The following is a 14,559-nucleotide window of genomic DNA, read 5'->3' on the forward strand; positions in this document are numbered from 1 at the left end:
GGGGCCCCACCTCCAACGTTGGGGATCAAAATTTCAATGTGAGGTTTGGAGGGTCAAATATCCAAACCATAGCAGACCTGCAATTTGTATTCTTGCCCCAAGTCCCAAAAATGTTAGGGATGGGCCTGAAAAATAATCTAAAAACCTTGTCTTATGAGGAATAGTTGAAGAAAATGAATACGTTGAGCCTAGAAAGAGAAAAGACTGGTGGGAAGATAAAAGAACCAACCATTTTTCACAGCTAAAGAGCTATCATGTGAAAAATAAAGCAGATCTGTGTGGAGTCAGAAATGCATGGAGCAATGTTCCAGTTTCATAGAACGAGATACATTTCCTAACAATAAGAACTCTTTTTAAAAAGTTAGCCGGTCTTGTGAACAACTGAGTTTTCAGACAGTAAAAATAAAGCAGAGGGTAAGTAATTACCTCCCAAGGATAATGTGGAAGGAATTCTGATATTAGAGAAAGGCAGATGGCATATTCCCTGGAGGCCTATATAGCGGCAATATGAAGCTATAGCTCTATATGCAGACTAGTGGTATGAGACACAGGCAAAACCAAAGTTACACCCTGAAGTAACCTTTCTTTCTTAAGAAGTTCCCATCATCTTGCTTTTTTATCATTTGCCTCCTCACAAAAAAAAAAAAAAAAAAAAAAGGTGAATTTCTCCATTCTTCAAAATTAGTTACTAAATAGAAGACCAAAGCAGCCTTGTCTCAATGGACTTTTCACCCTCCAGCAAACTACAAGCTTCTCTACTGGTACCAGCTGGATCCTGTGACTTGTCATTATTGCTGAAAACCCTGCTCCATTCCTAAAAGTGACTCTAGCACCTCTCTATTATCAACAAATGTTTATTAAGTAGGAATGCTAGAGATATAGCAGGAGCCTAGACAAAGCCCTCACCCCTTGAGTAGCTCAGAGACGGGGGGTTATAAACTAAACACACGGCTGGGCACAGTGGCTCATGCCTATAATCCCAGAGCTTTGGGAGGCCAAAGCAGTTGAATCACTTGAGTCCAGGAGTTCAAGACCAGCCTGGGCAACACGGTGAAACCCCATCTCTATTTAAAAATACAAAAATTAGCCAGGCATGGTGGTGCACACCTGTAATCCCAGCTACTTGGGGGCTGAGGTGGGAGGATTGCTTGAGCCCAGTAAGTCGAGGCTTCAGTGAGCTGAGATCGCGCCACTGCACTTCAGTCTGGGTGACAAAATGAGGCCCTGTCTCAAAAAATAAATTAATTAATTAAACAAATAAGCAAATAATACATGAATATGAAGAAGACAAAATGGGATGATATAAAAGAAACAGGTGGGGGTGCTATATATACAGGTAATTATTATGGTCTCTCTGGGAGAGGAAGAAGGTAGCCATGACAAGACTTAAAAGAAGTACGTGGCCAGGCGCCATGACTCACGCCTATAATCCCAGCACTTTGAGAGGCTGAGGCAGGTGGATCCCTTGAGCCCAGGGGTTCGACACCAGCCTGGGCAACACAGAGAGACTTCGTGTCTACAAAAATTACAAAAATTAGCCCGGCACAGTGGCACGCACCTATAGTCTTAGCTCCTTGGAAGGCTGATGTAAGAGGATCACCTGAGCCCAGGAGTTTGAGGTTACAATGAGCTATGATCACTCCATCTTGAGTAACAGAGTAAAACCCTGCCTCTAAAAAAAATTAAAAATAAGTCATTTTAAGTAAAAGGAACAGCAAGCACAAATCCCTAAGACAGAATGTGCTTTTATTCAAAGGGAAGAAACAATGTCATATACCACACACCCATAAGTATGGCCAAAATCTAAAACACTGACAACACCACATGTGGACAACAGGAACTCTCACTCACTACTGGTGAGGTTGTAAAATGGCACAGTCACTTGGGAAGACAGTGTTGTAGTTTCTTGCAAACTAAACTTATTCTTAACATATGATCCCACAATCGCATGCTTAAGTATTTACACAAGATGAAAACTTACTAAACACACACACACACACACACACACACACACACGGATGCTTGTAGCAATTTTATTCACAGCTGTCAAAATTTGGAAGCAACTAAGATGTCCTTCAGCAGGTGAAAGAATAAATAAACTGTAGTATATCCAGACAATGGAATATTACTCAGCACTAAAAAAGAAATGAACAATCAAGCCACGAAAAGACAGGGAAGAAACTTAACTGTTTATCCTAAGTGAAAGAAGCTAGTCTGAAGAGGTTACATACTCTATGATTCTAACTATATGACATTCTGGAAAAGGCAAAAGTATGAACACAGTAAAAAGGCTGGTGGTTGACAGGGGCTGGAGAGAGGGAGGGTCAAACTACTCTATAAGATACTATGATGTGGATACATGTCATTATTAATTTGTCCAAATCCACAGAAGGTACAACATCAAGTCTTTTCCCCCCCCCCCCCTCAGAAGAAGTGGGAAAAATGAGTGAATCCTAATGTAGCCTTTGGACTTTGGGTGATAATGATGTTTCAATGTAGGCTCATCAACTGTAACAAACTCTGATGTGGGATGCTGATAATGGGGGAAGCCGCACATGTGTAAAGACAAGGGGTATATAGGAAACCTCTGCACCTTTAGCTCAGTTTTGCTGTGAACCTAAAAATAAATTCTACTTTAAAAAAAAAAAAAAGGAGCACCACTGAGACTGTAGCCCAGTGAACAAAGAAGAAAAGAAGAGACAGCGGAAGATGAGATCAGAGAAGCAGCCAGGAGCCATATCACACATTACAAACATTTTGGACCACATAATTTTTTGCTCCTGGGAGTTGTCCTGTGCATTATCGGATGTTGGATGTTTAGCAGCCACTTTGACCTCTACCCACTAGATGCCAGTAGCAACCTACCCCAATTTGTGACAACCAAGAACGTCACCAGACATCACCTGAGGGGAAAATCTTCCCGGGTTGAGAACTACTGATATGGAACCTGATAGTCACCAAAATGAAGGGTTTATTTCCATAGTAAAATGTTAAGTTTCTGTTTCAGCAATAAGTGTATTGGAAAACCAGTAAGCACAATGATATGATCTGATTAACATTTAACATTATTTTGGCTCCTGTGTATGGTGAGAATGAGGGGAAGGACAGGGACAGGAGGAGAAGCAGGGAAATCTGCTGGCAGTCTGCCAGATGACAAAGCCTACTAGCTTAGCCTAGGTTTTTACCAGTGAAAAAAGTGAGATGTAGTCAGGTTCAGTTTACATTATAAAGGTGGAAGTGACCAGACTTAATATGAGATGAGGAGGAAAAAAAGAAATCAAGGAGGATGATTCCAAGGGTTCTAGCCTGTACAAGTGGTGGCTGATGATGTCACTTACTGAGATGGTGAAGACTTGGGGGAGGTAGAGGAAGAAGTCACCGACAGGAAGAGTAATTCATAGCCCTCCTTTGTTCATGCTGCCTTTGAGATGCCCATTAGATATCCAAGCAGAGGCATGGAGTTACGTGAGTGTAGAGCTCAAGGGGGGAAAAAAGTCAGTACTAGAAATAAGAATTTGAGCCTCATCAGCATACAAATGACATCTGAAACCAAAAAATTGGAGAAAATCACCTGAGGGACATTCCAAATTTTCAAGGAGTGAGTAAGTAGAGATAAACTGCCAAAAGCATATAGAAAATGAGAATGAACAACTAAGAGGTCACAAGAAGTAATGCTGGCCACTGTGAAATGCTGGTGAGAGATCAAATAAGATACAAACATTGAACTGACCACTAGAGCTTTGGCAAGATACAGGTCACTGCAATCTTGATTAAAAACAATTTCAGTGGAGTGGAAGAAAAAAAGAAATCAAGGATAAGGATGACTCTGGGGATTCTGGCCTGCACAAGCGGTGGCTGATGATGCCACTTACTGAGATGGTAAACACTTTGGGGGGTAGAGGAAGAAGTCACTGACAGGAAGAGTAATTCATATGATGAGCTCAAATGATCAGGCTAAAGAATCAGTGGTGAAGAAGGGAGAGCAAATATAAACAACTCTTGAAAATTTTTGCTGCAAAAGGAAACATAAAAAAAGGGCAATAAATGTAAATGAAGGGGATCCCAAGGTAGAGGTGGTTTAAAAGGTGTGATTTATTCATTTAAGGTATCAGTAGCTCAAGAGATAAAACTTTATTCCTCTCTCACTTAACTACCCAAAGATAAATGAGAAGTACAAGGCTAGGAGGCAGTTCTGCTCCACAAGGTCATCTAAAAATCCATCTTATTCATCCCCTTCCCGCTAAGGTGTTGCCCTCACCTTCACAGGTTGAATAACATGCCCCATCAGTGTATTAACACCCTACACTCTCATCTGCAAAAGGGGGTAAAGAGAAAATAGAAAACGATTAGCTTCCTTTCTAAGGCCACAACCCAGAAATCACACATATCACTTATGTCCACAACCATTTAGCCAGAATTTAGTCCACATCCAACTAGTAAGAGAGAGGCTAGGAAATGTAGCTTCTAGCTGGGCCAACGTGTGCCCAGATAAACCCTGAGGAACCTATATACTAAAAGGAAGCCACAGAGAACAGCATTGGGTAGACAACTAGTTATCACTGCGGCAAGTAACAAAAGGCACAGATGCTAACTAAAAGAGGATTCAGTAAAGAGAGAATGATATCCTAGGAAAGAAAACTGCTGGAGTAGAAGACCTGTAGGCAAGAAGAAATGAGATCCAGGCACAAATTTACTGCCTCAGGAACAAGGTCACTTTGGTCTCCTGTCCCTTCTCACATGCTTGATTTTTCAGAAGGGTTATTCCTTGATTGCATTTCTAGTAAATTAAACTTTTCCTTCCATCTACTAAATCAACTACACAGAATGCGTGTAAAAATCTGGCTTTAATTGAGAGTTCTTACTTGGGTTGTCTACCAACAGGGGGACTCAGAGCTGCTGCTTCTCCGTCAAAGACAGAATGACCAAATTTCAGAGTTGGAGGGAGTCTACAAAGCCCATTTTACATGTTCAAGGTCACAAGGCTACAAAGTATCCTCTCCAACAGCACATCACAAGTTCTCAAACTGCCAGATCATTCCACTATCTCCTTGCTTACTTATAATATTCCTTTTCATAAACTAGTTTGTCTTCCCATGAAATGAACACCTCCTGAGGGCAAAGACAACGACACCTTTTTACCTATCTGTCTTCCACTGCGTGAAGCATGGCACGAGATACACAGATGTACTCAGTGGACACTTCTCAGTTCACGGATACAAAGAGATGTGGTTTCCCTTATCGTACCGTGTCAGGATTGCTATTCCTACTTAATCTGGAGGGCCACTGAATATAAAGCAAGAAGGAGGCCTGTCAGATTCTCCTTAGGTAGATCAATGGAAACCGGACCTTTGGAGACAGAAATTACTTGTCCAAAGTCACAAGCTGTTTACAGCAGAGCCAAGACAAATATCCAGGTCCTCTTGATTCCAGGTTCGAAACTCATTTTCCTGTTAAAAGTTGCTTCACTTTTTTGGTGTGTGATATCCTGGGTAATTACTGAACTTCACATGATCTATTCCGCAAAACTAATGAAAATGCTACTCATCTTAAGAGTCCTTCAACCACCTATATTTCTCCAATGAAAGGAGGAACAGGAGTTACTGTTTCCATGCTACACACAAGGGAATAAAAGCAGCGCAGTCGGCCGGGCGCGGTGGCTCACGCCTGCAATCCCAGCACTCTGGGAGGCCGAGACGGGCGGATCACGAGGTCAGGAGATCAAGACCATCCTGGCTAACACGGTGAACCCCGTCTCTACTAAAAAATACAAAAAACTAGCCAGGCAAGGTGGCGGCGCCTGTAGTCCCAGCTACTCGGGAGGCTGAGGCAGGAGAATGGCGTAAACCTGGGAGGCGGAGCTTGCAGTGAGCTGAGATCCAGCCACTGCACTTCAGCCTGGGCCACAGAATGAGACTCTGTCTCAAACAAAAAAAAAAAAGCAGTGCAGTCAAATAGCTTGCCTCACATCACAAGGCTGAAATCCAGATAGTAAGGATTTTACTATTTCAGGGCAAACTGATAGAATTTTCTAGAAGATTCTCTCCTAGAGTATGATGCCTCTCTTTTCAAATAGAGACAAATTGCACATATTATAACATTTCCATAATGAATGGTTCACACATGCTTTTCCTCTCAATGCTTTCTATCTCCACAGCCTCCAATATTATGTATATTATAATCCAGGATATAAAATAAAATAGTAAATAGATACACAGCCAGAAACAGAAAAAAAAAAAAAAAAAAAGTGTTTCTGAAAGCCAGAATTTTACTTCTATTCTGAACATTCAGTTTCATGTTTTTTTCATGAGAAATTAAACCAAACACCCATTTCTTATTTCCTCTTACTTGTTCTAAAACAATCTCCTTTAAATACAAGAATAGCCCTCCCTCGTCCAGGTATACTGTAAAACTGAAAATATCCATTTTATAAAATCCTTACACTTTACTACCTTGGGGAATACACCTGCTCAAGTCTCATCTTTCCAGATAGGAAATGTCTGGTTTGATTTGTTTTTTAACCTCAAGAGAAAAACTGTCGCATCTCGACTTCTTTAGGTCTACTCTGTTTGAGGTGCTACAATCAGAACCCTGCAGCTTTCAAGGTGCTGTTCAATGGTTTTATGGAAGAGCCCTTCTGCCTCCATCTCACTGTTTCATCGAGGACAGTGTGGGAACATTAGTGCCTTCCCCTATCTCCTCTGGATCATCTCACTTCACTGAAGCATCAGCTAAGGCCAAGAAACTGGACAGTTTGTAGAACTGCAAGAGTCACAATGACCCCAATTCTATTTTGTTTAACTCAGTCAGAACAATGGCCTTTTTTATTTGCTCACTCTTAGTTTGAGATTAATGTTAATAAACCAGCATTTGAAGTTGAGAGGCACACCAAATTTCTCAACTGTAAGGTAACTTAAATCAAATACTTCAAAAAGTCTCTGGATAGTAAACTAGATCTACTTAGGAAAAAAAAATTACCTTTTATTATTTCAACTCTGAGAAGCATGCCATAAAGATGTGAATGCAAATCATAAGGAAGACTTTAGAGTATATATACACATGGGGAAAATTTTCCAACCCTGGCCTAATCAAAACTGACTTTTCTCACTCATCTTTCTAAAAAAAAAAAAAAAAAAAAAGCCAGTATCACTATGAAAATAGAAGTGGTATTTAAATCCAATTTATAAACATAAGAACATTATCAGGAAATCATCAAGAATCAGGATCTATGAAAAAGAGAAGTATCTTTCCACCCATACTTAATTATCTGAAATCAGCAAGTGATTAGTAAAAATACACTACAGCAAACAGGAAATTTCTCAAGTTATTCCGCTTATCAGCTGTTAACTAAACTACATTTCATCAAATGAGAAAATTCTATAGCAAACAGCATATCACTCAGGAAAATCACTCTCTAATCTGGAGGTGACAGTAATATACAATATTTTAGGCATACTTTCAGGGTAGCGTTTCTAATCATCATCATCTATCACTTACCGAGGGCTTCCTGTATGTCACAGATTAAGCCTTAACATGTACTATTTCATTTCATCCTCACTACAACCTTCCAAGGTTGATACTACTGATATTCCCTGGTCACAAAGGAAATCGCTGAGGTCCCATGACATTCATTAGTTTGTCCAGGATCAGTGTTTATAAATATCATATCTGATATGTGAACCCAAGTCTATCTGGCTCCAAAACAAAAATTAGTGCCTTTCCAGGATTCTTAACCTTATAATGGCTCTGATAAGAAATAACACATACGTTAATCAAAGTAAAAAAAATGTTAAGTCCTAAATCGGGGGTTGGAAAACTTTTCTTTTAAAGAACCAGATAATAAATACTTGAGGCTTTGCAGGCCGAGCTATGAAAGTACTCCGCTCTGCTGCCGCACTGCCAAAGTAGCCACAGACACAAGAATGAATGAGTGACTGTGTTCCTATAAAACTTTACTGAAGGACACTGACATTTGCGGTTTATACCATTCTCATGACACGAAATTTTATTCGATTGTTTTCAACCATTTAAAAATATAAAAATCATTCTTAGCCACGGGCCAGATATGGCCTGCAGGCTATAGTTTGCCCATAGGTTCCCTAAATAATGCAGACAAATATAAAATATTTTTTACTAAACACTTCTTACCAATCATTAACTTGTAACCTCCTTTGGTATTGTGAACTGATACTTTAAAGAAGTTCAAAGTCTTGTCCAGCCTTGGCACAGGACAGTAGTCCCAGTTGCTCAGGAGGGCAACGTGGGAAGATCACTTCAGCCCAGGATTTGGAGGCCAGCCTGTGCAACATAGCATGGCCCTGACTCTATTAAATTTTAAAAACAAGCAGCAGCGGTAGCTCACAGTCTCAATAAACTTGATCTGTCTCCAAATTATTGAAAATTCCGGAGAGTTCAAAATTGCAATTACTACTGGTGGATTTTCTAAATAAGACAGAGGCACAAAATTTTGGAACTAGAAGAAATCTAACATGTTCTCAGTCCTTATCTGTTTTTGTTGTTATTGTTTTGAGACAGGGTCTCACTCTGTTGACCAGGCTCGAAGGCAGTGGCACAATGATAGCTCACTGTAACCCCTAATTCCTGGGCTCAAGTGATCCCTCCATCTCAACCTCCCGAGTAGCTAGGACTACAGGTGTGTGCCACTACACTCAAGTAATTGTTTTTATTTGATTTTCTGTAAAGACTGGGCCTCTCTATGTTGCCCAGACTGGTCTCAAACCCCTGGCCTCAAGGGATCCTCCCACCTCTGCCTGCCAAAGCATTTGATTAGAGGTGTAAGCCACCCTGCCCAGTCTTTAGCTGCATGTTTTTTAAACTTCTGTTACAGTATTTAAAAAAGTTTGCCAGGCCAATTTGCCAGGTAATACAGGTTTGCAACTAAGTTTATACATAATGACAACAATACATATTTAAAAATAGTTCTGCAGAGCATTTTCATATCCCTTCTATCATCTGATCCTTCACAACTCCGTAAGAAAGACAATGCAAGCCTTCTTATCTCTATGTTATAAAAAGCAAACAAGCTCAGAAATGTAAGTAACTTGTCCAAGGAAGGTACATTGTCACACAGCTACTATGGGGCAGAACTTCAACCTCAACCTGACTTCAAGTCCTTGCTGCCTCTTGACTACTTCCACGGACACTGGATTTCACAATCACGGGTTAAACCCGAAAAATTCTCAAGAATATTAGTCTTACTCTTTAAAAGTTCAACTATGTCAAGTTCCTTTTTGTTTCATTCCTCTTTTGCTACCACAGCCTTATGAAGAAAACAGATGCCTAGTCCTTAACATTTATTACACGCGTCTACGATCAACATATAGTGTGCAGAAAATATACTCAGGTCAGCTTGGGAAGGAAAACACTTGAATAAGTCAAGTCAGAACAAACAACAATAAAAACATCGTTTATATAGCACCGAGAGAGAGAGAAGTAGAGATGAATGTATTGCCATTAGAGTCGCAGGCCAACTTCAGAAAAGCTTTTGGTGACTGGAAAATGATACGGAGGTTGGGAAATGAACATAGAAGGAACATAACTACTGGAATTCAAACCAACATCAAAGGCTCTAAAGACAGTTGAGCCTGTCTTGCTGGTTCTTAGTCTCTCCCTAGAAAACAAAACAGTTACATAACTGGAGAATGTTCTTCCAACTCACATTTCCTCTCTGTCCCACTTATGTTTTTCTCCCCCACTACTTCACCCTGTCACCCACCTCAATGTGAATGATCATACAGTAAACTGGGCTTCCACCCCAGCTGTGTCCAGACAAGTCTCTGTCCAAAGTGCTGCTTTATACACGGACTGCTATAGGGACCACAGGACGAAGATAACTGGCTTAAACACGGTTCCAACCTGACACCATTATAGACACTTGCTCTATGAAGCATCACCATATATCCAATTCCAAGAACGAATCAGGCTCCAGACATTCCTGAAATTGCAAATTACAACATCCTAATGCCTCATCTTCACAAACAGCCCCATTAAAAGGAAAACACACCAATGAGTACTTGAAAAACTTTGAGGTCATGTCGTAGCAGAAATTAAAGCTTCTCTTTCCTTCACACTCAAGTCCAAGGAACAAATATCGATTCTGAGAGCCACTTCAATGTACCCAATAAGGAAGGATATATTGAGTCACAACCATAAATACTCAAAAATATTACAACAAATGCAGTCACTGATTCAGACCAGCAAACTGTGTAGACTCTAAGAGCCACCGCAGTCCAGCACCATTTGCTTTATCTTCTTCCAATAGAAATACAAATATAGACAACGTTTACAAAAGCAACCAATGTATCAGAAAAGTTATTCCCATTCAGACTGACTTAAAAGGTCTAAATCTGTGCCAAATAAAACTCTGAAAGAACAGAAAATAAAAGAGATGCTGACAACAATGCTATGCCCAGCTGCCAGCTAGCCATGTAGCATCACGCAGTGCCCCAAGCATTTTAAAGACAGATTGTAACTCTGCATTCAGATCAAAATTATAATTATCCAAATTCTATTTCCTAAAAGATGACTATTAAACTGCATCCCAAGCATTCTGCTTGGGTCTCCTCCTTCCTTCCATCTTCAAGTTTCACAAACAGAAGGTGAAGCTATAAAAAGTCCAAGGTAGACTAAAGCTAAGAAATCAGGTCTGATTTTCTCTCCCTACCATTTCTTGTGTACTGCTTAAGAAAATCTTTAACATAAATGTTTGATAAAGTCAACAAAACGGGAAACCAAGATACAGGGGTGGCGAGGAAGCGAGGTGGAAAAAAGCACTAATTCACCACCGTCGTCCAACATGCAGCGGCAACTTCAGTCAATGGGAAAGACGAGGAGGGAAACTCCACCGGAGCCTGGGGGAACAGAGACCTCTGGCCCCGCGGGGCCCACGCACACGGGGGGGGCGGGACCCGCGATGTCGCCCGCGGGCAGCGGAGGGAAACGCTCCCGCGGCTCCTCCGGGAGCGCCGGTGTCCCTGGAGCCCCCACTCGGCCGCTCCCGGGAGTCGCGGCTGCCGCCCGCCTTGGGCCCGGGGCGGAGAGCGCTGCGGCAGGCCAGAACGCCGTCCGAACGCCCGGCTCGCGGAGGCCGCGGGGAGCGGGGAGCGCGTGGCGCGGGAGGTCGTGGGCCCGCAGCGACGTCCGCCCCGGGAGGCCGGGGAGATGGGGCCGGGGGTGAGGGTACAACCGAGAGGCTCCTCCGGGAGCATGCGATCCGGAGCCCTCACTCTAAAAAGAATTTTTTCTAAGAAGGAAAGAGAGGCCCCCGCAGCCCTTCCCGCGGGGCCTGCCCACGTCACCGGCGCCCCCGGCCCTCCCGCGCGCCCGCCTTACCGAGCCCCGCGGCCCCGCCGCGCCGCCGCGGCGTCCCTGCGCCCCGCTGGCCGCTCCGTGTCTGCCCTCCGCGGGCCGGGCCCGACGCCCTCCGCCCGCCGCCGCCGCCGAGCGCCGCCGGCGCCGCCGAGCCTAGCGCCTGGCCGCCGAGGGCAGCCGCGGGGGCTCGGCCGGGCGCCCCCCGCGCCAGCGCCTCATCCCGCCTCGCGCCCCGTCAGGCTCGGGGGCGGGGGCGCCGGGCCGCGGCCTCCAAGTCCCCACCTCCGGCACGCACCGCGCTCGCCCTCCCGCGGCGGAGTCGGCCCCCGGGAACGCGGGTCCTCGGGCTCCAGAGCCCCTCACCCTGACGCCTTCGGGCCGCCCCCGCAGCGCCCCCGCCCAGCTGGCCGGCGCGTGCCCCCGCCGGAGCCCGCCGCCCGCCCAGCCTCCGCCTCCTCCGCTCCGCCTCCTCCTGCACCCGCGACGCCCGCAGCGGGGAGAAGAGGCGCGCTGCCGCGGCCGCGGGCACGAGCACGCGCGAGGAGGGCGGGCGGCTGGCGGAGCGCGCGCGCGGCCGAGGGGGCGGGGGCGCGCCGAGGCCTCGCCTGCCGTTGTCCCAGGAGCGCACGTGCGCCGCCGGGGGTGCAGCGAGGGGCACTAGGCGGGTGCCCCTGGGGGCTTGGGGGGCTGGGGGGCTGGGAGCGCGGAGTGGGTAGAGACGCTGCCTGAGGGGTCCCGACGTAGGCTGTTGCCTCGGCCCCTGCATTGTGCTGCGGTGCAAAAATAAAAAACCGGCCGCCGCCGCAGCAGCAGTAGCGCCGGGAAGAGGCATCCTCCGAGACTACGGCAGTCGCTCCTCTCCACTCCCAGCTGACCCCAGAACACTGTCACCGCGCCGCGGAGGAGAGGGGGCGTTGCCGCAAGTCAGGAAGATCCTCGCCTCTCCATCCCTTGCACATTTGGGTCTAGAATCGACGCGCCCCGGTTATTACTTGGAATCCGGGGGTCTAAAAGTTCCTTTAGTTGGCTTCTTCATTCAGAGTTATGGACCAGAAAATTGAAAGTGGCATGGCAGGGGAGAGAAAGGACAAGAAAGGGTGAAAGAGTGGCCAACCTGAAGGTGCGTGGCTAGACTGAAAAGAGGTTTTGGAGACAAGGGAAGGAACTCACTGGGAACCCCCTGCCCGTGGATGGCACTGCCCTTGGTGCTTGCCCTGCTCCTTTTGTTCAGCCCCCAAAGGCGGTGCTGCACTTCCACCTGCGACGACCATCTGTGTCACGGAATACAGGAAAGATATCTTGACATTCTACCACGTTCTATTTTAATTTTTTTTCTTTCAAGTATGTACCTTTCACTCCTGACTCAGTTCGGTATCTAAATAAATGTTGGAGGTGGTTAACCTACAGAATTCGCTCTTATCCTCAAGCCTACCGATGTCAAATACTGCATCATCTACTGTCGCTGCAGTGATTTGGGTCCACTCAGCATTTAGTCATTTCAATGGGAGTCATTGAATATAAAACGTGGCCTTGACCGCGATTAGCAGAATTTCAAGGGCATACATGAAGCAGGATTTCACCACATCCTGGAGAGAAATTAGGGAGTGAACATGCACAATAATCCCACTCTTCCAGCTTCGGTGTAATCAAAGTTGCTTTAAAGAACAAGTGCTAGGGAAGGGATGGAATGAGATTTGCCTCGAAGCACAAACTAGGATGGGAAAATTTGAAAGAAGCCAGCTTGAAATAAATGCATTGCAGCCCTCTGCTGGAAATAGTCAGGTGCACTTGAGATTCATAAGAATCTTCATGGATACCTCCTAAGTGCTAGAGAAACAGCAAGGTAAAGAACAGAAACTACAGACCTTCCACTTCAGCATAATAAGGCCATAGTTTAAAACTCTTCTTTCACCAAACTGCAGCAATTCCCCGGGGTTCATCTTCGGGCCACAGAGAGCCATCTCTACCGGAGAGGGATGGGTATGGATTAGGTAGCTTTTGTTGTTCTAGGAGTTTGTTGAGCATTAAACACAAACATCCTGTGATAGGAAGCGGAAATCGAGTGGGACAGAAAACCAAGTCACTATGAGAAGCAAGTTTTGCCCAAGCCCCCAGTCTCTTGACAATACGCATTCTTTTCAGAAATCCTTCACATCCCACAGTTTCACTGCCACACCCTGGAAGTCAGCCACAGCAGCTGAATGGATGTTAAATATATGGTTAAGTGGTGGAGGTACATAATATATAAAGGAGCTAGGATTATGCATACATTGGATGACACAGATATTTTACTTTAGAGCCTCTAAACATTTTGGTAACTTTCTCTCCTTATATGTAGTATATCTAGTTTATAGAAGAGAACAAAAGGATGCCGTGTGTGTTTTCCAAATATCAGAGGTGTTTGAGCAAGTTCAAGGGTGCTAGTGATGCTCCTTAACCTCATTCTGAGCCAGCACTCCCTCTCCTTGGGCCACACTGTCCAAATGTCCTGTGTCCTAGTTATTATTGCCAAACCTGCATATAAACTGGAAGTTGTGATTGCTGGGCAGCTCTGCAGCCATCTGACCTTGGCGTTTCAGACGTTTGTAATCAATTACCTCTGTCCTAATAACGCCCTTAATGATTAAATACATAAATCACAAAAAATTGCAACATTCCTTAAAAAAGAAAAAGTCTGTCCAGTGTTAAATAACTGATGTGTTGCTTATGTATGGTTTGATTCGATATGTACAAGGTGAGGGGTACGAGGGGAGGAAAAAATTCCCCCCTCTTGCCGAAGCTATTGGAGGCCTCAGCCTGGCCTCCTTTCTCAGTCTTGGCACTGCTGTCTGCCAGGAGGTAGCATCTGGGCTCACTCCCGGCGTCTCAGATCTGTTGCACTGCAGTCCCCTCTAGACGCTGAAGCCATGTCATGGTGCAGACAAATAGAGCCAGTGAGGAGGGCAGCCACGCAGAGGACTGCAACACGCACCTAACCTTGAGTTTGAAAGAGGGCCTGGGAATTGAGCAAGGAAGAGAGACGAAGCTTATTTGCATTTCCAAATTGAGAATGCTCAACAGCTGTATTGAGAAAAGTCGTTCAAAGTAGGCCAGGTTTCATAGAGAATTTTAACAGAGAATTTTCCCAAAGTGACAATTGACATTGTCTTGCTTATTTATTCTTTCCTGGCCAAAGAGCCAGCTGCATATTGTGTCCCTATTAAAAAGAGATGTCAAAAAAGATGTGTTGCC

The 14,559-nt window shown here is 44.7% G+C and overlaps 1 protein-coding gene across 9 annotated transcripts in view; it reads right to left on the minus strand.

Annotated features, from left to right (window-relative positions):
• ARHGAP32 (Rho GTPase activating protein 32) overlaps positions 1–11,863 on the minus strand; it is a 307,961-nt gene extending 296,098 nt beyond the window's left edge. For 2 of the 9 annotated variants that reach the window (XM_077964660.1, XM_077964657.1), the window contains exon 1: positions 11,692–11,863. The gene's annotated coding sequence lies outside the window, so the exon portion shown is untranslated. Of the gene's footprint in view, positions 1–11,349 lie in introns of all 9 variants that reach the window. The other 7 variants (XM_077964658.1, XM_077964655.1, XM_077964656.1 and 4 more) reach the window with 6 other exon arrangements.
• Positions 11,864–14,559: the final 2,696 nt, after the last annotated feature.

Source organism: Macaca mulatta, chromosome 14 (genome assembly GCF_049350105.2).
Source record: "Macaca mulatta isolate MMU2019108-1 chromosome 14, T2T-MMU8v2.0, whole genome shotgun sequence".
Taxonomy (NCBI): Eukaryota; Metazoa; Chordata; class Mammalia; order Primates; family Cercopithecidae; genus Macaca; species Macaca mulatta.